This window comes from Bombina bombina, chromosome 3 (assembly GCF_027579735.1).
Source record: "Bombina bombina isolate aBomBom1 chromosome 3, aBomBom1.pri, whole genome shotgun sequence".
Taxonomy (NCBI): Eukaryota; Metazoa; Chordata; class Amphibia; order Anura; family Bombinatoridae; genus Bombina; species Bombina bombina.
The window spans coordinates 1104281667-1104304382 of NC_069501.1; the positions used below are offsets into that span (position 1 = coordinate 1104281667).

The 22716-nt window shown below is 37.4% G+C and overlaps 2 protein-coding genes across 6 annotated transcripts in view; one reads left to right on the top strand and one right to left on the bottom strand.

Moving 5' to 3' along the window:
- The window catches only part of STARD13 (StAR related lipid transfer domain containing 13), a 654709-nt gene that overhangs the window by 597010 nt on the left and 34983 nt on the right, over positions 1 to 22716 (top strand). The window lies entirely within an intron of this gene.
- LOC128654499 (uncharacterized) overlaps positions 1 to 22716 on the bottom strand; it is a 67130-nt gene that overhangs the window by 44277 nt on the left and 137 nt on the right. The window lies entirely within an intron of this gene.

Here is a 22716-nt window from a genome sequence, read left to right on the forward strand (position 1 = left end):
TGACTGGTATTCCAGTTAGAAAGAAAAATATTTAAATTTCTTTTACTTTTTTTTTAATTGTCAAATTTGAGAGGCAACGGTAGAGGAACACCAGCACCGGACCCACGATTTGGGGGGCTCTGGGCAAAACAAATTAGTGTCATCATGTGCAGGGCTCTGGGCAAGATAAATTGATGGGGCCCCTCAGACCAGCCCAACATCACACATATACTAGTATAAAATGTATACATACATTAAATGTGATCATATAAACATTAATAACTGATTGCAAATACATTTTTAGAGTCTAAATATGTTAATTATAAATTTACTCAAAGTGATGTAAGTTGATTGCACATATGTCATAAATTAATATCATTGGTTAAAGAGACAGTAACTATCTTGAATTTTAAGATTTGTCTGCAGTTGTGAAATACATTAACGTATTAGGTGAGTGTGAAATTTGTTTGAATGGATTAACACCTTGTTTGCCGCAGTTGCTTTTTCAATAGCCAGACTCCACAAACCAATCCAGACTTGTTACTCAGGTAGAAATAGCTATGCAAGGGCGTTTGTGATGCTTTATTTTGCAATTCTAATAGTATCAACTCTGCTGAAGCCAATTAGGTACAGATATGTGGCATGGTTAGGCTTGTGAAGTCTGCCATGTGCTATTTCAGTTCTCAGAACTGGAAAACACTGCGTTTTTATTTTTATACTTAATGGGATACTAAACCCACATGTTTTTCTTACATGATTCAGATAGAGCATGCAACTTTTTAATTTACTCCTATTATCAATTTTCCTTTGTTCTCTTGCTATCTTTATTTGAAAAACAAGATTGTAAGCTTAGGAGTCGGCTCATTTTTGATTCAGCACATGGGTTGCACTTGCTGATTTGTGGCTAAATGTAGTGACCAATCAGCAAGCCCTAACCATATGATGACCATATTGCTGCTTTAGAAAGGGACACATATGAAAAATGAATGTCAGTGTTTTTATAATGGAATATTATTCAAAACATTTTTTAAACAGCCCTGACATATGTATTTTACATATGTGTCCCTTTTTAAAGCGGCAATACGCTCGCCCTACCTATCCAGGGTGCTGAACCACAAATGGGCCGGCTCCTTAGCTTAGATTCCTGCAAGAGAACAAATTGATAATAGGAGTTCATTAGAAAGTTTCTTAAAATTGCATCTGAATCATGAAATAAAAAAGTCCCTTTAACCCCTTTGTTACAACTGCCATATCCAGTACGCCAGCAATCACAAGGGCTTTCAGAGATGTAGGCATGCAAAAAAGGGAGAGACCCGCATTCCTACAGCCCTGGAAGTCCTGGTGATAACCAATCTACAGGGTTCGAAAGCTGTTGTGAAGGGGTTAAATTACAGGAAAAGGGGGTGAAATAAATAATGAAAGTATTTCTCAAACCTATTGGTATTCATAATTAAACATTTATATTGCAATCTCAAGGTATTTACTGTCCTTTTAAGTAAAAACACCTTTTATTTAACTATGTAAGGCAGTCATCATCAGTACCGGATTGTTAAATATGATCTGTTTTGTATTACATTAGCTTTGGTCGGGTATTTTTTGCTTCTAAGAGGGTATCACATTCCTTGCAAAAAAAACCCAGGTATAAAGGAAGGAAGAGAGAGAGAGCAATTCTTGGCCACTTTCGGAGTGCATTGCTGTGAACTAAATTTCTGATGTAAAAAACCTTCAGACACTTATTTTGAAAGTCATTTTTTAAAGACTCATTGATCCTAAAAACTCTCCCTCTATTGATTAAAATACACCATGCAATCCCTATAACCTAAAAAAGTAACATATTAGTAAAAAATAATATATATAGTATATATAATAGTATAAATATTAGTAGTTTGACTGTTTTCCCAATTATTTATAGGGGATATATATATGTATATGTGTGTGTATGTGTATGTGTATGTATATATATATATATATATATATATATATGTATATGTGTGTGTATGTGTATGTATATATATATATATATATATATATACACACACACACACACACACACATTTAAATAATATGTCCTCTTTGTTATCACTGAGATATGGGCCATTGTTCACTGTATCATAGTGTTGTAACTCTGTATCGACACCTATTTTGCTACATTTCACAGCATTTATTAATAGCACTTGAAAGCATGTGCAGAAGGCATTTTCTCAATTATATGTGTGTGTGCTAAACTAATGGAAGTGATACAATTGTGGCAATGACACATTAGATCAACAATTCACAACCATTGTGTTTAAATACCCCAGAGTGTAAAAATGATTTCTTAGCTACAGTATGGCAGTTATATATGTATGATCTGATGACCTAATGAAGAAGGTATGGTATTAATGGGACATTAAATAGTATATATATATATATTCAAAAAGCAAAAGAGATAACTGATAATATTTGGCTCAAATCAACACTCTAAGTCAGTGATTTTCAACCAGTGTGCCGTGGCACACTAGTGTGCCGTGAGAGATCCTCAGGTGTGCCACGGCAGACTGACAACAGTGTGACATATTTTTTAAACTTTGCTTGTTATTTACTCCCAGTGCAGGGGTAGTTTGTAGGAGGCATGGCATAACAGCACAATACATACAGTATGTGTGTGTTTGTGTGTATGTGTATATATATATGCTGTATTAGGCTACAATGTGTGATTTTTTTTAAATTTTGGGATGGTGGTGTGCCACAGGATTTTTTAATGTAAAAAAGTGTGCCACGGCAAAAAAAAGGTTAAAAATCCCTGCTCTAAGTGACTCGGATATTGCTCTATCTAGTATTATGTTGCCAGTCCGGTTTCTTTGAAATACAGAGTCTTTAGTGTGTCCCAAAGTTGAATATTGTAATATAAAGTTCACTGTGTTGGCAAGCTTGAATCTTCAAATAAGCTCTGTATTTAATACGTGATGCGAGCTATAAGCCTTAATTGGCTGTACTTTATAGTTCCATTATAGGTACTTATCGTAGTATTCAAAGTCTTGTCATTATAGGCAGTCCAAATGTTTAGTAGTAATGTTAGGCTCTTATTGAAACGCTGGCTTTCACTCACCCTGTGCCGTGTAGTCAATGTCCCAAGCCGGTGCGAAGTCTCCAGGTAGGGCCCCGTCGTCTTCCTCACCAGCCGCCGTGTAGTCGAGTGACGTCAAAGTGCCTGCGTCCTGGAGGTGTGTCTCCCTCAGGTCTGACCAGGATTGCGTCCGTGACTGGCTATGGGATCAGCGTAGTGCTGCTTGTTGCTGCTTGTTGTAGAAAACAGGCTGTTTATTTCCAATAGCGTTTCAGCTTTTAGGAGGGCGGTGAGTGAAGCACTGGAAACACTTGATCGTAAGAGCTGTCCAGAAGTTGCTGTTTGACAGTGAAAAAGCGGCTCTCTTCAGCCACTAAGGATTATCCAAGCTACAAGAAAAAATCACTGCAAACACGGTAATCTTGCATCAAAGTTGAAGGGTTTATTTCATCCACTTAGACATGAGCAGACAAACACCTGACATGTTTCGCATGGGTACTCCCACGCTTCATCATCACCTCTGATGAAGCGTGGGAGTACCCATGCGAAACATGTCAGGTGTTAGTCTGCTCATGTCTAAGTGGATGAAATAAACCCTTCAACTTTGATGCAAGATTACCGTGTTTGCAGTGATTTTTTCTTGTACCTTATATATATATATATATATATATATATATATATATATATATATATATATATATACAGGGAGTGCAGAATTATTAGGCAAATTAGTATTTTGACCACATCATCCTCTTTATGCATGTTGTCTTACTCCAAGCTGTATAGGCTCGAAAGCCTACTACCAATTAAGCATATTAGGTGATGTGCATCTCTGTAATGAGAAGGGGTGTGGTCTAATGACATCAACACCCTATATCAGGTGTGCATAATTATTAGGCAACTTCCTTTCCTTTGGCAAAATGGGTCAAAAGAAGGACTTGACAGGCTCAGAAAAGTCAAAAATAGTGAGATATCTTGCAGAGGGATGCAGCACTCTTAAAATTGCAAAGCTTCTGAAGCGTGATCATCGAACAATCAAGCGTTTCATTCAAAATAGTCAACAGGGTCGCAAGAAGCGTGTGGAAAAACCAAGGCACAAAATAACTGCCCATGAACTGAGAAAAGTCAAGCGTGCAGCTGCCAAGATGCCACTTGCCACCAGTTTGGCCATATTTCAGAGCTGCAACATCACTGGAGTGCCCAAAAGCACAAGGTGTGCAATACTCAGAGACATGGCCAAGGTAAGAAAGGCTGAAAGACGACCACCACTGAACAAGACACACAAGCTTAAACGTCAAGACTGGGCCAAGAAATATCTCAAGACTGATTTTTCTAAGGTTTTATGGACTGATGAAATGAGAGTGAGTCTTGATGGGCCAGTGGCTGGATTGGTAAAGGGCAGAGAGCTCCAGTCCGACTCAGACGCCAGCAAGGTGGAGGTGGAGTACTCATTTGGGCTGGTATCATCAAAGATGAGCTTGTGGGGCCTTTTCGGGTTGAGGATGGAGTCAAGCTCAACTCCCAGTCCTACTGCCAGTTTCTGGAAGACACCTTCTTCAAGCAGTGGTACAGGAAGAAGTCTGCATCCTTCAAGAAAAGCATGATTTTCATGCAGGACAATGCTCCATCACACGCGTCCAAGTACTCCACAGTGTGGCTGGCAAGAAAGGGTATAAAAGAAGAAAATCTAATGACATGGCCTCCTTGTTCCCCTGATCTGAACCCCATTGAGAACCTGTGGTCCATCATCAAATGTGAGATTTACAAGGAGGGAAAACAGTACACCTCTCTGAACAGTGTCTGGGAGGCTGTGGTTGCTGCTGCACGCAATGTTGATGGTGAACAGATCAAAACACTGACAGAATCCATGGATGGCAGGCTTTTGAGTGTCCTTGCAAAGAAAGGTGGCTATATTGGTCACTGATTTGTTTTTGTTTTGTTTTTGAATGTCAGAAATGTATATTTGTGAATGTTGAGATGTTATATTGGTTTCACTGGTAAAAAAAAATAATTGAAATGGGTATATATTTGTTTTTTGTTAAGTTGCCGAATAATTATGCACAGTAATAGTCACCTGCACACACAGATATCCCCCTAAAATAGCTATAACTAAAAACAAACTAAAAACTACTTCCAAAACTATTCAGCTTTGATATTAATGAGTTTTTTGGGTTCATTGAGAACATGGTTGTTGTTCAATAATAAAATTAATCCTCAAAAATACAACTTGCCTAATAATTCTGCACTCCCTGTATATATATATATATATATATATATATATATATATACATATACACATACACACAAACACACATTATATGTAAAATGGTCATTCAAAAAACATTTGAGAGGAGAAAAAATGCTCAATTTAAATGTCCATAGGAAGCTGTGTGTGGTTTATATATATAAAAAATTGTGAGGAAAATAATTTGGAAAACATTGTTACTGCATCTAATATTTGTCTAGTATTTTTACAATAATTACAATAATTGTAAGGCTTTCGATAATTAAAAACAATCTTTATTCATGAAAACAAAATGTATATGCTTATTCACCAAGAGTAAGAGATTAATATATTATCCAAATAAATGTTCAAATTTTTACAAAATGGTTAAACGGACAGTCTAATTTTTTTTATTTATTGTTTTAAAAGTTAGATAATGCCTTTACTACCCATTCCACAGCTTTTCACAACCAACATTGTTATATTAATATACTTTATAACATTTACATTTCTGACAGTCTCTAAGTCTCTACACTCCGCCTCTTATATCAGTGTATTTTGGGCCAGATTACGAGTGGAGCGCAAAATTGCACTTTCACGAGCGCGATATTTGCACTCCACTTGTAATACCAGCACATGAGAGGGTGCATCCATAGGCTCCAATGGGAGCATTGTTCTCATGCCATCAGACACCGCAGTGCAGTGAAGGGTGTAAGTCGCCCAGTCATGGGTAGCAGATTGAAATATTTATGTATATAAATATATATTTATGTTTTTATAGGTATATTAACACATAAATATATATATGTATTCAAGCATATACTTTTATATTTACAGAGAACACATATGCCATAGACCGCAATGTAAAGGCACTTCATGCAGTTATTTTTTATTTATTTTTTAAATGCTACTTTTTTATTTGAACAACTACACTGTATTTTGGGGCAATTGGGCGACATTTAGAAAATTAACCATAGATCTGAACTCTGGTTAATTTTTGAAGTGCAAATTGCCACCTCAAGCTCACAGAATTTGCACATTTACGGGTGCACGATAAATTAGCGCTTCACTTGTAATCTAGCCCTTTATCAGCTTTTCACAGCCAGACAGTGCTAGTTCACGTGTCATATAGATAACATTGTGCTGAATCCAGTGGAGTTATGCAGGAACCAGCACTAATTGGCTAAAATGCAAGATTGTAAATTGCATAAGGCTTAGATACAAGGCAATCCCAGAGGTAAAAAGTATATTAATATTACAGTGTTGGTTATACAAAACTATAGAGTAGGTAATAAAGGGATTATCTATATTTTTAAACAATAAAATTTTTCAGATAGACTGTCCCTTTAAAAGGCTTTTTCTCTCATTAAACAGCAACCTTTCTGCTCCAGATGAGGATACATATGTATCTATACATATGTATCTATATGTTGAGGTATGCATTAAAGGACCAGTCAACACAGTAGATTTGCATAATCAACAAATGCAAAATAACAAGACAATGCAATAGCACTTAGTCTGAACTTCAAATGAGACAAAAATTGTACATCTAAACAGCACTCACATTCCTGTGAAAGAATTAGAAAGGATATGGACTTGAATGAGACTCCTCGGTGGAGTTTAGAGCTAGAATATTAAAATTTAACTTTTATTTGAAGTTATTAAAATATATTACAAACACATAAAGGCAAAAACTATTCAAATTATCGTCTGCTGTGAAGATTCTTGCCTTTATTAAGTAAATCCTCAATAGGAATAGATGGGTAACAAGTAAATTGTGGGCTTTAGTGATAGGCTTCTCTATAGCATAGTAATTCTTGAATCAAATATTTAATGCTTTTTCCTAGGATATAAGTAAATTGTGTAGTAGTGTGGTTTTTCTTTTACTCAGATAATGATAGTCAAATATACTGCTATGGGTGGGGCACAATCACTGTTGCTACCATTACTCCTTTATTCTCATAGAGTTAGACAATTTATCTGAGGAGATTTTAGTTTTTATAATGTGACATACAGTCCTTAGTTTACCCAGGTAAGTACAATTAGCCAATGGACCGCTAATTGTAATCCATTGGCCCACATACCTATTCTCTAATAACCTGCATTAAGATTTTTAAAATTCAGGAGAGTTGTATTTCTTATAGCTACTAGCTGTGAAATTAACATACAAAGGAGGTAATGAGCTAGTTAATTATCTATAAAGGCATATTTACAGTATAAAGCTTTATATCTGCAGTTAGTGATGGGCCAATAAGACCGAGAGAATACTTTTTATTACATTATATACATTTAGGTAAAGTTAGTTGACCACATGCTGAACATGAGCTGTTTAGTTTTTGTCTAGGTCCAGTCAGAAGTCAGACAGGATAACTTGCTACAGATAACATCTTGTATTGTATAAACTGATGGGATAAACACCACTTACATATCATCTATTTTGTTCTCATTGCTGCCACTCATTGCTCTTGACAAGGTCATTAGCATTCTAAAGCACAACAAATCTCTTTTGTGCCTACCAGACGTAGATAAAGAATCTACTGCTAATGCTATCCTATGCATTGCTGACTTGGCTCTGACTAATAAAATTACATAACAAAAGAAGTTAGTACAAGGTACATTCATCAAGTCTAAAGACGCCTTTATTTCAACATGAATATCTTGTGGCATTTATGCAGAATGGGCTGTGTATGTTTGTGTAATCTGTGTAAATTAATATATGTTACTATATTTTTTAGGTAGATTTAGGTATCATCTTTTAAATTTGAATCATGCCTGTCTGTTGTATTATGTATATCTGGAGCCTGACAGCAATTCAATAGTTAATAGACTTTATTACAACTAAATAAACACATCCATAAATGCATAAAATAAATTAATGACTTAATAGATTAATACATACATAAGTAAATACATATTAGGCTAAGGTAGCTAGCTGTACATTTTACTAGTTACCAGTCTTGTTTAATTTTGTGTGGCTTTAAATGTAATATGTAGCAAACTTTGCTGTTTTTTCGCTGTAGTCTGTTTATATGTTGTTGTAACATACCTGATTTAGTATTTAATTATGATCTCTCCAGTAAACATTCATATAGTGGCAAATTAGCATATGGTAAACACAATGATCACACTATTTATCTCATAAATTATGTACAATGTATAGAGAGTTTTTAAAGATCTGTTTGTATTATGCAGATACTCCTTTAGCACAGACTGTTGTGACATTAAGAATGTAATTATTAGGATACACATACAATACTGTACAAAAGTGCCAACAGGTTTCACTATGGTTTCCTTTTAAACTAAGCTGAACTACTACTCTCTACTCCTCCCTTCACTGTGTCTGCCTTTCCTTTCCTTGTCTGTCTCCAACATTATTGCTTTTGCTGTATAAATAGTATATATGTTTGTATATACACATGCGTATGACTGACAATGTATGTAAAGTTGCACAGTGGTAATAAGGTATATGAGGCAAAATGTTTCCTTAAAGGACCAGTCAACACAGTAGATTTGCATAATCAACAAATGCAATATAACAAGACAATGCAATAGCACTTAGTCTGAACTTCAAATGATTAGTAGTTTTTTTTTCTGACAATTTTAAAAGTTATGTCTTTTTCCACTCCCCCTGTACCATGTGACAGCCATCAGCCATTCACAAATGCATACACGTACCATGTGACAGCCATCAGCCATTCACAAATGCATACACACTTATTCTTGCACATGCTCAGTAGGAGCTGTTGACTCAAAAAGTTTAAATATAAAAAGACTGTGCACATTTAGTTAATGGAAGTAAATTGGAAAGTTGTTTAAAATTGCATGCTCTATCTGAATAATGAAAGTTTAATTTTGATTGAGTGTCCCTTTAAAAGGATATTGCTCTATAAAACATGTAATTATTTTTAGTAAAAGAACTTTGCAATTTACTTTTATTATTTATTTTCTCCCTCTTTTCTTTAATTTAAATTGATATTTATGGGCTTTCGAATTCCCATTTGAAAGGGAATATTATAGACTCCAGACTTAACACTGCTATATTCTACTCATTCAGGGGTTACGCAGAGGCTCATTTACAGTTGTCCCTGATTGGCCTCAGCAGAGAAGGAAACCTAGGTTACAACATGGCTGTCCCATAGCTTTATGGACATTAAAACTTTACACTTATTTTTATTAATAATAAAACAACTGATATATTTTTTTTTCTTTAAATGCATCTGCATATTATTATCAGGCTAATCTTTTCTTTGAATACTTTTATTTTGTTTATTGCCCCTTTAGTCATTACCCAGTTTGCTAATAACCATTTTAGAATCTTTATTCAAAATTTGAAAAAAAGTATGTTACATAAGTTTACTGCATCTACAAATATATTAAAAAGGCTACAGATAAAGGCAACATAACAGCATATTTAGATCAGCGTCAGTTACACATAGAGGATACAATCTATTTAGCAGTTCTGTCATTACAACATAATATCTCTTTAGTTTGTATAGCAGGCTGTCATTTGCATCTTGAAATCTCTGAAAGTAGTGAGCATCTACTGTCAATTACTTTCAAGGGATGTTAAACAGTCTGTTTCATTACTGTAACAAAAAATAACTAAACAGTAACAAATACTTAATAGAAATAATTGCAATATTTATTATTCATCATTTTAAATGGATTTTACCTTTTATATTTCTTTTTTTTAAAGCTTCATTTGTGTAGTGTCCATTTCTTCCTGTCATAGCTCCACATGGAGGCTGTGGCCTCTGCAGGTTTACAGTATCTCACAAAAGTGAGTACACCCTCACATTTTTGTAAATATTTTATCTTATATTTTCATGTGACAACACTGAAGAAATGACACTTTGCTACAATGTACAGTAGTGAGTGCACAGCCTGTATAACAGTGTAAATTTGCTGCCCCCTCAAAATAAATCAACACACAGCCATTAATGTCTAAACCGTTGGCAACAAAAGTGAGTACACCCCTACGTGGAAATGTCTAAATTGGGCCCAAAGTGTCAATATTTTGTGTGACATGCTTGAGTCCATCACCTTTCCCCTGAGCTTCTTTAGCAAGGCAGTGGTTTTCTTGGAGGTGTGTTTGGGGTCGCTATCATGTTGGAATACTACCCTGCGGCCCAGTCTCAGAAGGAAGGGGATCATGCTGTGCTTCAGTATGTCATAGTACATGTTGGCATTCATGGTTCCCTCAATGAACTGTAGCTCCCCAGTGCCGGCAGAACTCATGCAGGATCAGACCATGACACTCCCACCACCATGCTTGACTGTAGGCAAGACACACTTGTCTTTGTACTCCTCACCTGGTTGCCACCACACACGCTTAACACCATCTGAACCAAATAAGTTTATCTTGGTCTCATTGGACCACAGGATATGGTTCCAGTAATCCATGTCCTTATTCTGCTTGTCTTCAGAAAACTGTGTTGCAGGCTTTCTTGTGCATCATCTTTAGAAGAGGCTTCATTCTTCGACGACAGCCATGCCGACCAATTTGATGCAGTGTGCAGCGTATAGTCTGAGCACTGACAGGCTGACTCCCAACCCCTTCAACCTCTGCAGCAATGCTGGCAGCACTCATACGTCTATTTCCCAAAGAAAACCTCTGGATATGACGCTGAGCATGTGTACTCAACTTCTTTGGTTGACCATGGCAAGGCCTGTTCTGAGTGGAACCTGTCCTGTGAAACCGCTGTATGGTCTTGCCCACCGTGCTGCAAGCTCAGTTTCAGGGTCTTGGCAATTTTCTTATAGCCTAGGCAATCTTTATGTAGAGCAACAATTATTTTTTTTCAGATCCTCAGAGAGTTCTTTTCCATGAGGTGCCATGTTGATCTTCCAGTGACCAGTATGAGAGAGTGTGAGATCGATAACACCAAATTTAACACACCTGCTCCCCATTCACACCCCAAAATGGCTAATTGGGCCCAATTTGGACATTTCCACCTAGGGATGTACTCACTTTTGTTGCCAACGGTTTAGACATTAATGGCTGTGTGTTGAGTAATTTTGAGGGAACAGCAAATTTACACTGTTATACAGGCTGTACACTCACTACTTTACATTGTAGGAAAGTGTTATTTCTTCAGTGTTGTCACATGAAAAGATATAATAAAATATTTACAAAAATGTGAGGGGTGTACTCACTATTGTGAGATACTGTATCTAGCCTGATGTCATAAAACTTCTAGAAAAACATGAGCTGGTTTACTATAAAGTGAAAAGTCAGATTTTCCCAGATCAGTCAGAATGTAACCTAAATTGCCATGATGTCAGATCTCTTTTCACATTGAAGGCATGGGCTACACTGAGAATTTCTAAGTGCTCATTTTGCAAGAAAAACAAGTTATTTGCTGTTCTTTTAATGTTTACTTTGATTTAACAGGTTTGTTTTTACCAAATGAGCACTGTTCAATATCCCTTTAAACGTGTTTAGAATTTTTTTAAAGGGACACAAAACCCCAAAATTCGGATAAAGCATACAATTTTAAACACCTTTGCCTTTCACTTCTATCATCTAATTTGCTTAGTTCGTTTGGCATGCTTTGTTGAAAAGCATACTGGGGTAGGCTTTGGAGCTTGGAGCTAGCTGCTGATTGGTGGTTGCACATATATGCCTCTTATAAATGGCTCAGCTAGCTCCCAGTAGTGAATAGCAGCTCCTTCAACTAAGAATATCAAGAGAATGAAGCAAAATTTATAATAGAAGTAAATTGGAAAATGGTTTAAAAATGTATGCTCTATCTGCATCATAAAATAAATCATTTGGGTTTCATGTCCCTTTAAGTATATGTATAGTATAGACCATTAAAGGGAAAAAAAATCTGATTTCATGTTAAATCCAAAGGCCAAGAGTATATTTGTGTATAATATAATTTAATATAATATATAAACTTAGACGTGCACTTTCTGGATTTCGTTTATACAAATAGTTTCGGAGCCAGATTTATTTGTCTAATGGTGCAGCACACAAAGATCTGGATTTGTACATTTTTCTTTAAATATGTCCGGCTCCAAAAATATCCGAACACCGCCAGCTGCAGCCATATTTTGCTTTCCTTTATACAAACGAATGATGAATCGCAGAAAGTGCACATATCTAATAAACATATGCAGTGTGTGTTTGTGTGCGCGTGTATGTACGTGTGTGTGTGTATATATACTTTAACTGACCTGAGGAATTCAGTGCACAGGCAGTAAATCATAACTGGATTGCACAATTGTGCATAGAAACACATTTAAACAGTCTGTGCTAACTAGAATTTCTGTACTGTAATACCAGAGTTACAATGTTGTTGTCATCTGCAGTATTGCATACAAAATATCATGTTGCAAAACAGGGCCGCCACTAGAAATTTTGGGGCCCCTGACTTAACCATTGATCAGGCCCCCCCCCCCCCCCTCCTTTGACATGTGCAATTTTTGACCAAGTGAATAAAATGTAGATGCACTTTATTCTTAAGTGTCTATTTAAACTTGGAAATGTTGTAAAGGTAGTAACATACAAACACACAGACACACTCTTACACTGAAACACACACACTCACACATAAGGATTCACATATAGACTCTCTAGCAGACACGCAAAGAAACACACTTAGACACAGACACTCAGCACTTGTTTACATTGACCTGACAAGTAATGAGGTTAACTACAGTTTTGTAAAAAAAAAAAGGAGATTTAGAAAACAAAAATATGGAGTACTGGTTATCTTTTTGTAAAGGAAGATGCCTACTAAATGATGACAACAGCATGCAGTGGCTGAAAGGAAGGGCCCTGAACTGCCTAAACAATAATTTAAAGGTTAAATGGTAGATTGGTTAATTCCGGAAAGGTCTCATTAGTCTCAAAGTCTGTAGAAAGATGTGAATAATCAGTAGTAAGGTCAAAATGTCCTAAAAAGGAACAGACAATGGACACACACACACAAAGACATACACACACACACACACACAGAGACACCCACAGAAAACACACAAAGACATACACACACAGAGAGACAACCACATAAAACACATAAAGACATACATTCACACACCCTCACTGAGACATCCACAGAAAACACACAAAGACATACACACACCCTCACAGAGACACCCAAAGAAAACACCCACCATCACAGAGATATCTACAGAAAACACACATACACACCCACCCTCACAGAGGCATCCAGAGAAAATACACAGACAAGCATACCCTGACTTAACCATTGATCAGCCCCCCCCCCCCCCTCCTTTGACATGTGCAATTTTTGACCAAGTGAATAAAATGTAGATGCACTTTATTCTTAAGTGTCTATTTAAACTTGGAAATGTTGTAAAGGTAGTAACATACAAACACACAGACACACTCTTACACTGAAACACACACACACACACTCACACATAAGGATTCACATATAGACTCTCTAGCAGACACGCAAAGAAACGCACTCAGACACAGACACCCAAACAGACACTCAGCACTTGTTTACATTAACCTGACAAGTAATGAGGTTAACTACAGTTTTGTAAAAAAAAAAAAAGGAGGTTTAGAAAACAAAAATATGGAGTACTGGTTATCTTTTTGTAAAGGAAGATGCCTACTAAATGATGACAACAGCATGCAGTGGCTGAAAGGAAGGGACCTGAACTGCCTAAACAATAATTTAAAGGTTAAATGGTAGATTGGTTAATTCCGGAAAGGTCTCATTAGTCTCAAAGTCTGTAGAAAGATGTGAATAATCAGTAGTAAGGTCAAAATGTCCTAAAAAGGAACAGACAATGGACACACACACACAAACTCAAACACACAAAGACTTACACACACACACACAGAGACACCCACAGAAAACACACAAAGACATACACACACAGAGAGACAACCACATAAAACACATAAAGACATACATTCACACATCCTCACTGAGACATCCACAGAAAACACACAAATACATACACACACCCTCACAGAGACACCCACAGAAAACACCCACCCTCACAGAGATATCTACAGAAAACACACATACACACCCACCCTCACAGAGGCATCCAGAGAAAATACACAGCCAAACATACACACACCCTCACAGAGACACCCATAGAAAAAGCTCAAAGACATATGCATGCACACACCCTCACTGACATCCACAGAAAATGCACAAAGACATACACACCCACCCTCACAGAGAGACCCACAGAAATAAAATACATACACACTCATAGAGACACAAACCAAAGCACAAAGACATAAATGGGTAGACATGGGTAGATGGCTAGATGAAGAAAAGTACTTTTAAAAGGTTGACATATGTTTGTAAGATTTTTCCCCATTTTCCCCAACCAAGAGCACCACTTCAAATATAGTGTACAAATGTTCCCATCTGTCAGCTGTACTTATGGATTTTGAAAATGCTGTACTCTATATGGGCTTGGTGGAACCATAAGCTGTGGTACGCACACACTGTACAAACAAAGTGCCAAGTCTGTCTCACACTGTGCATAGTGGTTTAGTGCACACTCAGAAATCCTCTCAAATGATAATACTTTACACCTTGTACTAACATCTCCCATGCTAAATTAGCACTCTGCTGTAGTACCCACTGGTGGCTGCCTCACTGTAGTTCTTGTCTCATGGGGCCCCCCTGGCCCATTGGGCCTCTGACAGGAGTCACCCCTGTCACCCCCTGATGGCGGCCCTGTTGCAAAACATCTCACTGTCCCCAATATAGTCCAGCACACATTTCATCCATCAAACCTAGCCCAACCCTAGCTCTAATGACCACATAACAGCCTTTCAGCTACTTGTTACTGCTTAGGGGATTGGGCTATTTCTTAGCCACAGTATAGTAGATAAAGGAGAATGAGTACAACTTTGTGGCATTGATACTGCTCCTCCAGTGTATGGGGCATACACTCTATTTAGATTTAAGGGAAATTATGCCACCAATTATTGAGTATCATTTTGTCACTGCAGACTATTATGACAGTGCAGCAGTCTATCAGCATGATTGATGATTATTAAACAAAACATTGTTGTCAGCCATTTTGCTTTTTGAAATGTGGCATTCATTAAAGTTGGAGGGAATTGGGACAGTTCACATTGTAAAGTGTAAAAGCAAGTAGAAAATATAATATGCTTCAGAAGTGAAATTACACTTCTCTGTAAATATCCCTTTACTTTGTTACTGTACCACTTACAAAGTTAACATTGTTAGTCCACATTGCATTTCTATGGTCAATGTCTTTATCTTGAAGCTGACAGAAAATACAACAGAAAGTGTATTCCATATTTTATCAAAACACTTCAGGAAACTATTCCACCAGAGATAAAATGAAGACACAACCAATATTATACTCTGCTTCAATTTGTAGTCAGAATATGCAAAAAAAAAAAAAAAAAACTATAATATTGCTCATGTCTATTTTATTTGTTTTCTTTAAGTTATTTGTGGGACATTGATTGTACTTATCATTTCTGCTCAATATATTGTAATAGATTGCATATTTACTATGAGCTGTAAGTTAACTATAGTGGGAAAAAAAAGTTCACTTAACAAAATTATTTAAAAAAATTAATAAATGAAAACACAGCAATTAAAAATGTTCTATATTTATATGAAAATGGTTGTGAAAGCTGTTTAAAGGGATATTGAAGTTATCTAAAAATGCATGTTTGGCACAACTGATACATAGGAATAGATTTCTCACAGGCTGATAAAGACATTAAAGCAGTATAATTGCACAATTAACACGTGCATAATGAAATGACAATGCAATAACATATACTCTGAATTTCAAATAATTAGTAGATTTTTTTCTGGCAAATATTTTTTTTCTCCCATTTTCCAGCCCCCTGTATCATGTGACAGCAATCAGCCAATCACAGACTAGTATACGTATATCATGTGAACTTGTGCACATGCTCAGTAGGAGCTTGTTCCCCAGAGAGGAAATTGGAAAGTTTCTTAAAACTGCACTCTCTATCTGAATCATAAAAGTTTATATTGACTTCAGTGTCCCTTTAAAGGGAAGGCAATTAGCAATTTACTTATGACTAATGGCAAATAGTTACAATTGCAATTACAAGCATTGTTGGGTCTTTTCTTCCAGCTACACAATGGGCTATTTTCAATAAACTCACAGCTCTGGTGAGATTATACTCACCAGACCTCACTTCTTATGCACCTATGAGATTTATAAAGCTAGTAGGTGTTTAACCTCACAGGTGCTGCAAGTTCTAAGCTTAGTTCCATGGAAACTAACAGACCTTATAACCTTCACATGAATGTAGCTTCCAGACTTTATTTTGAGGGCACCATATTAAGTTTAAAAAAGTAGTAATTTTACATTAAAAAATAATTTGCCTATATTTTGAAATAATATGATGTGCTTGATATAAAATCAACAAAAATGTTCATTTGAATAATCATTAATTTCTCACTATGTGCAGGAAACAATGTTCAACTTCCTCACCAACACTGCAAGATACATTTTTACATAGGAAAAGCAGCAACCATTTAAATTTGTTATCTACCAGTTGTACTATTCACCAATAAAATAGGAGTCCAGATTATAAAGTTTAATTAACTTTCAATATCATGAATCAAAATTATTTTACATGAACATCCAGATTTTAGTGATGTCGCAAACCTAAAATTTTGCGTTCGCGAACGGCGGACGCGAGCTTCCACAACTGTTCGCGAATGGGCGAACCGGGCAAACCGCCATAGACTTCAATAGGCAGGCAAACTTTAAAACCCACAGGGACTCTTTCTGGCCACAATAGTGATGGAAAAGTTGTTTCAAGGGTACTAACACCTGGACTGTGGCATGCCGGAGGGGGATCCATGGCAAAACTCTGATGGAAAATTACATAGTTGATGCAGAGTCTGGTTTTAATACATAAAGGGCATAAATCACCTAACATTGCTAAATTGTTTGGAACAACGTGCTTTAAAACATCAGGTATGATGTTGTATCGATCAGGTAGTGTAAGGGTTACGCCCGCTTAACAGTGACAGACCAAACTCCCCGTTTAAAGGGACAGTCTACACCAGAATTTTTATTGTTTTAAAAGATAGATAATCCCTTTATTACCCATTTCCCAGTTTTGCATAACTAACACATTTATAATAATATACTTTTAACCTCTGTGATTATCTTGCATCTAAGCCTCTGCAAACTGCCCCTTTATTTCAGTTCTTTTGACAGACTTGCAGTCCAGCTAATCAGTGCCTGTTCCCAGATAACTTCTTGTGCACAAGCACAGTGTTATCTATATGAAATATGTGAACTAACACCCTCTAGTGGTGAAAAACTGTTAAAATGCAATCTGAAAGAGGTGGGCTTCAAGGTCTAAGAAATTAGCATATGAACCTCCTAGGTTAAGCTTTCAACTAAGAATACCAAGTGAACAAAGCAAAATTGGTGATAAAAGTAAATTGGAAAATTGTTTAAAATGACATGCTCTATCTGAATCATGAAAGTTTATTTTGGCCTAGACTGTCCCTTTAATGCACCGCAAACAGTCCATTTGCACAACCGCAAACTCCCCATTTTTTTAAATCTACACTACTGTTACACCAGATATGAGTGGCACTGGGGTGACACTGTGCCCTGGCAGGCAGGCACTGAAACGCACACGTGTGAAGGAAACTGACTGCTATTATTTAACACAGTCAAAAAAGTGTTGTTTTTTTTTGTAAATCTACACTACTGTTACACCAGATATGAGTTGCATTGGGGTGACACTGTGCCCTGGCAGGCAGGCACTGAAACGCACACGTGTGAAGGAAACTGACTGCTATTATTTAACACAGTCAAAAAATTGTTGTTGTTTTTTAAATCTACACTACTGTTACACCAGATATGAGTTGCACTGGGGTGACACTGTGCCCTGGCAGGCAGGCACTGAAACGCACACGTGTGAAGGAAACTGACTGCTATTATTTAACACAGTCAAAAAAGTTTTTTTTTTTTTAAATGTACACTACTGTTACACCAGATATGAGTGGTGGCCCTGGGCAAGTGGGCACAGTATACGCTGTGAGCCTGACACACACGCTGGCAGACAGGCAACTGCAATTAGATTACACAGGAAAAAAAAAAAAAGCAGCCCTAAAAAGGGCTTTTTGGAGTGCTGTCCTTACAGCAGAGATCAGATGAGTCCTTCAGGACTGTAGTGGACACTGAATAAACTAGCCTAGCTATAGATTTCCCTACTAAATCAGCAGCAGCTACACTATCCCTCCTCTCACTAACAATGCAGCTTCCGAATGAATCTAAAATGGATGCTGTCCAGGAGGTCTGGGAGGGAGGGTCTGCTGCTGATTGGCTGGAATGTGCCTGCTGACTGTGAGGTAAAGGGTCAAAGTATTACTCAATGATGACGAATAGGGGGCGGATCGAACACCGCATATGTTCGCCCGTCGCGGCGAACGCAAACATGCTATGTTCGCCAGGAACTATTCGCTGGTGAACAATTCGCGACATCACTACCAGATTTTATTAACTTTATTTTTAAATATTGGAAGAAGAGAAATACATTTAAATGGTTGGAATTATATACACATCCTTGGTTAAATTAAATATAAAATACAATGTAAAACATTAGTTAATTAGTGAATATTCTCACCTTCCTCTTTTTCAATGCAAGTTTTTCTTTATATAGTTTTCTCACATACCCGGTTAGGCTAAAATTATCAGATCTTTTTTTTTCAGGTGTAGTTTTTTTCAACCTAGCTCATTATATACAAGTTAGTTAAAGGGACACAAACCCCCTTATTATTCATGATTCAGACAGGGCATGCAATTTTTAGCAATTTTCTAATTTAATCTCATTATAATTTTTTCTTTGTTCTCTTGCTATCTTTATTTGAAAAAGCATGAATGTAAGCTTAGGAGCTGGCCTATTTTTGGTTCAGCACCTGGGTAGTGCTTTCTGATTGGTGGCTACATTTAGCCACCAAGCAGCAGGTGCTACCCAGGTGCTAAAAACAGCAAATTACTTACTTGTTTTCTTGCAAAATTAGCACTTAGAAATTATCAGTGTAGCCTCTGCCGCCAGTGTTTTAAGAGCAGAAGATTTTAAAAACCAAGGTTTTTACTCCGTCAGTTCTGGGCATTAGCAAATCTGACTTCCTGTTATCTGTTCACTAGCCTAGAAATGTTATGACATCAGGCTTAGATAAACCTTCCTGCAAAGGCTTCCTCCCATGTAGGGCTGTGTCAGGAAGCATAAATGTAGTGAAAAAATAAATCAAAGGTAAAATCCATTTAAATAGAGGAATATTACATATTACCATGATTTCTATTAAGCTTAAGCAACTGCTTAGTGCTTTTTTATTACAACAATGAATCAGACTGTTTAACATCCATTTAAAATTAGACTAACATGGGATTTTGTATGGATAAGGCAGAAATAAGTGTGACAGGTCACCTTAAATTCACACCAGAGTCCCACTTTAGAGAACAGCAGGTTCAAGTCTTCTGAAAGATTAAAGGGGCACTAAACCCATTTTTTTCTTCTTTCATGATTCACAAATAGCATGCAATTTTAAGCAACTTTCTAATTTACTACTATTATCATTTTTTCTTAGTTCTCTTGCTATCTTTATTTAAAAAGCAGGAATGTGATGCATAGGAGCCGGCCCATTTTTGGTTAGGAACCTGGGTTATGCTTGCTTATTGGTGGATACATGTAAGCTTCCAATAAGCAAGTGCTATCCATGGTGCTAAACCTAAAATGGGCTGGCTGCTAAGATTTACATTCCTGCTTTTAAAATAAAGATAGCAAGAGAACGAAGAAAATTGATAATAGGAGTAAATTAGAAAGTTGCTTAAAATGTCATGCTCTATCTGAATCATGAAAGAAAAAAAATAGGTTCAGTGTCCCTTTAACTTTTGACTGAGTTATAATTAGGTAGAGATCATGTAGACCAGCACTTGAGCAACAGAATTGTTGGAAGTCATATTAAAAGGATTCATGGAGATACCAAGAATAGTGATGTTGCAAACCTAAAAATTTGGGTTCGCGAACGGAGAACTCGAACTTCCACAAAAGTTTGCGAACCGGCGAACCGGGCGAACCGCCATAGACTTCAATAGGCAGGCGAATTTTAAAACCCACAGGGACTCTTTCTGGCCGCAATAGTGATGGAAAAGTTGTTTCAAGGGCACTAACACCTGGACTGTGGCATGCCGGAGGGGCATCCATGGCAAAACTCCCATGGAAAATTACATAGTTGATGCAGAGTCTAGTTTTAATCCATAAAGGGCATAAATCACCTAACATTCCTAAATTGTTTGGAATAACGTGCTTTAAAACATCAGGTATGATGTTGTATCGATCAGGTAGTGTAAGGGTTACGTGTAAGGGTTACGCTCGCTTCACAGTGCGCAGTGTAGTTGATATACCTGCCCTGACCATGCTTTGCAGACCAGGTATCAGTGGTCAGATGGACCCTTGCCCCAACACTGTATGCCAGACATGCCATTATAGCAGACTTATATGGCTTTGGCATTGCTTTTTGGTAATTAGAAGGCTGCTAAATGCCACTGCGCACCACACGTGTTTTATGCCCAGCAGTGAAGGGGTTAATTAGGGCACATGTAGGGAGCTTGTAGAGTTAATTTTAGCTTAAGTGTAGTGTAGTAGACAACCCAAAGTATTGATCTAGGCCCATTTTGGTATATTTCATGCCACCATTTCACCCGCCAAATGCGATCAAATTTTAAAAAAACTTAAATTTTTTCGCAATTTTAGGTTTCTCACTGAAATTATTTACAAACAGCTTGTGCAATTATGGCACAAATGGTTGTAAATGCTTCTCTGGGATCCCCTTTGTTCAGAAATAGTAGACATATATGACTTTGGCGTTGCTTTCTGGTAATTAGAAGGCCGCTAAATGCTGCTGCGCATCACACGTGTATTATGGCTAGCAGTGAAGGGGTTAATTAGGTAGTTTGTAGGGAGCTTGCAGGGTTAATTTTAGCTTTAGTGTAGAGATCAGCCTCCCACCTGACACATCAGACCCCCTGATCCCTCCCAAACAGCTTCCTTCCTTCCCTCCCACACCCCACAATTGTCCCCGCCATCTTAAGTACTGGCAGAAAGTCTGCCAGTACTAAAATAAAAGGTTTTTAAATGTTTTAATTTTTTTTAGCATATTTACATATGCTGTGGTGTAGCATCCCCCCTTAGCCCCCAACCTCCCTGATCCCCCCCAAAACAGCTCTCTAACCCTCCCCATCTGCCTTATTGGCGGCCATCTTGGGTACTGGCAGCTGTCTGCTATTATTTCACAGTCAAAAAAGTTTTTTTTTTTTTAAATGTACACTACTGTTACACCAGATATGAGTGGTGGCACTGGGCAAGTGGGCACAGTATACGCTGTGAGTCTGACACACATGCTGGCAGGCAGGCAACTGCAATTAGATTACACAGGGAAAAAAAAAAAAGCAGACTGATGTTCTAGCCCTAAAAAGGGCTTTTTGGGGTGCTGTCCTTACAGCAGAGATCAGGTGAGTCCTTCAGGACTGTAGTGGACACTGAATACACTAGCCTAGCTATCAATTTCCCTATTAAATCAGCAGCAGCTACACTGTCCCTCCTCTCACTAAGAATGCAGCTTCCAAATTAATGGATGCTGTCCAGGAGGTGGGAGGGTCTGGGAGGGAGGGTCTGCTGCTGATTGGCTGTAATGTGTATTCTGACTGTGAGGTACAGGGTAAAAGTTTACTCAATGATGACGAATAGGGGGCGGATCGAACATCGCATATGTTCGCCCGCCGAGGCGAACGCGAACATGCTCTGTTCGCCGGGAACTATTCGCCGGCGAGCAATTCGCAACATCACTAACCAAGAATGATCCATTTATATGTTGTGACAAAGAGTTACGCGCCTTACTAGAAACCCCAGTGCATCTCAGTAGAAACCCCAGAGACAGTGAAAAAGGAGGATGAAATTGGGTCTTTTAGTTGGTAGATTGGAAATGAATCAGTTTTATTTTTGTGGTTGACATAGATGATAATTAAACGATGTTCCAAGTGTGGATAACAGAAGGGGTTAATCACTGCTATATGTGGGGTTCACATAAAGGTTTAATGAGGTGTCAATCAATCCTCTGTATGTTCCTTCATTGTTCTTGATTTAACTGACAGAAAGGGAAAGTCATTGCTCTACATTTGGCTGACAAGAATGGGTTAATCACTGCTATACATAATGCTAACATAAGGGTTAATTCACTGCTTATTATATGTGTTTAACATGAATGCTCTCTTTGTGTATAGCTGATAGGTAGATGTTTAAATATATCTGTGATAAATATCATGAAATGGGTAGAGATCTCTGGTTAGGGGACAGCTCAGTACTCTCTTTCCAAGGCAGTACAAATCCTAAATGCACCACTGCCTGGGCATCAAACTTGAGGTGCCAAGCTATCTTCACCATAATTATGCACCTATATAAAAGGAAAAA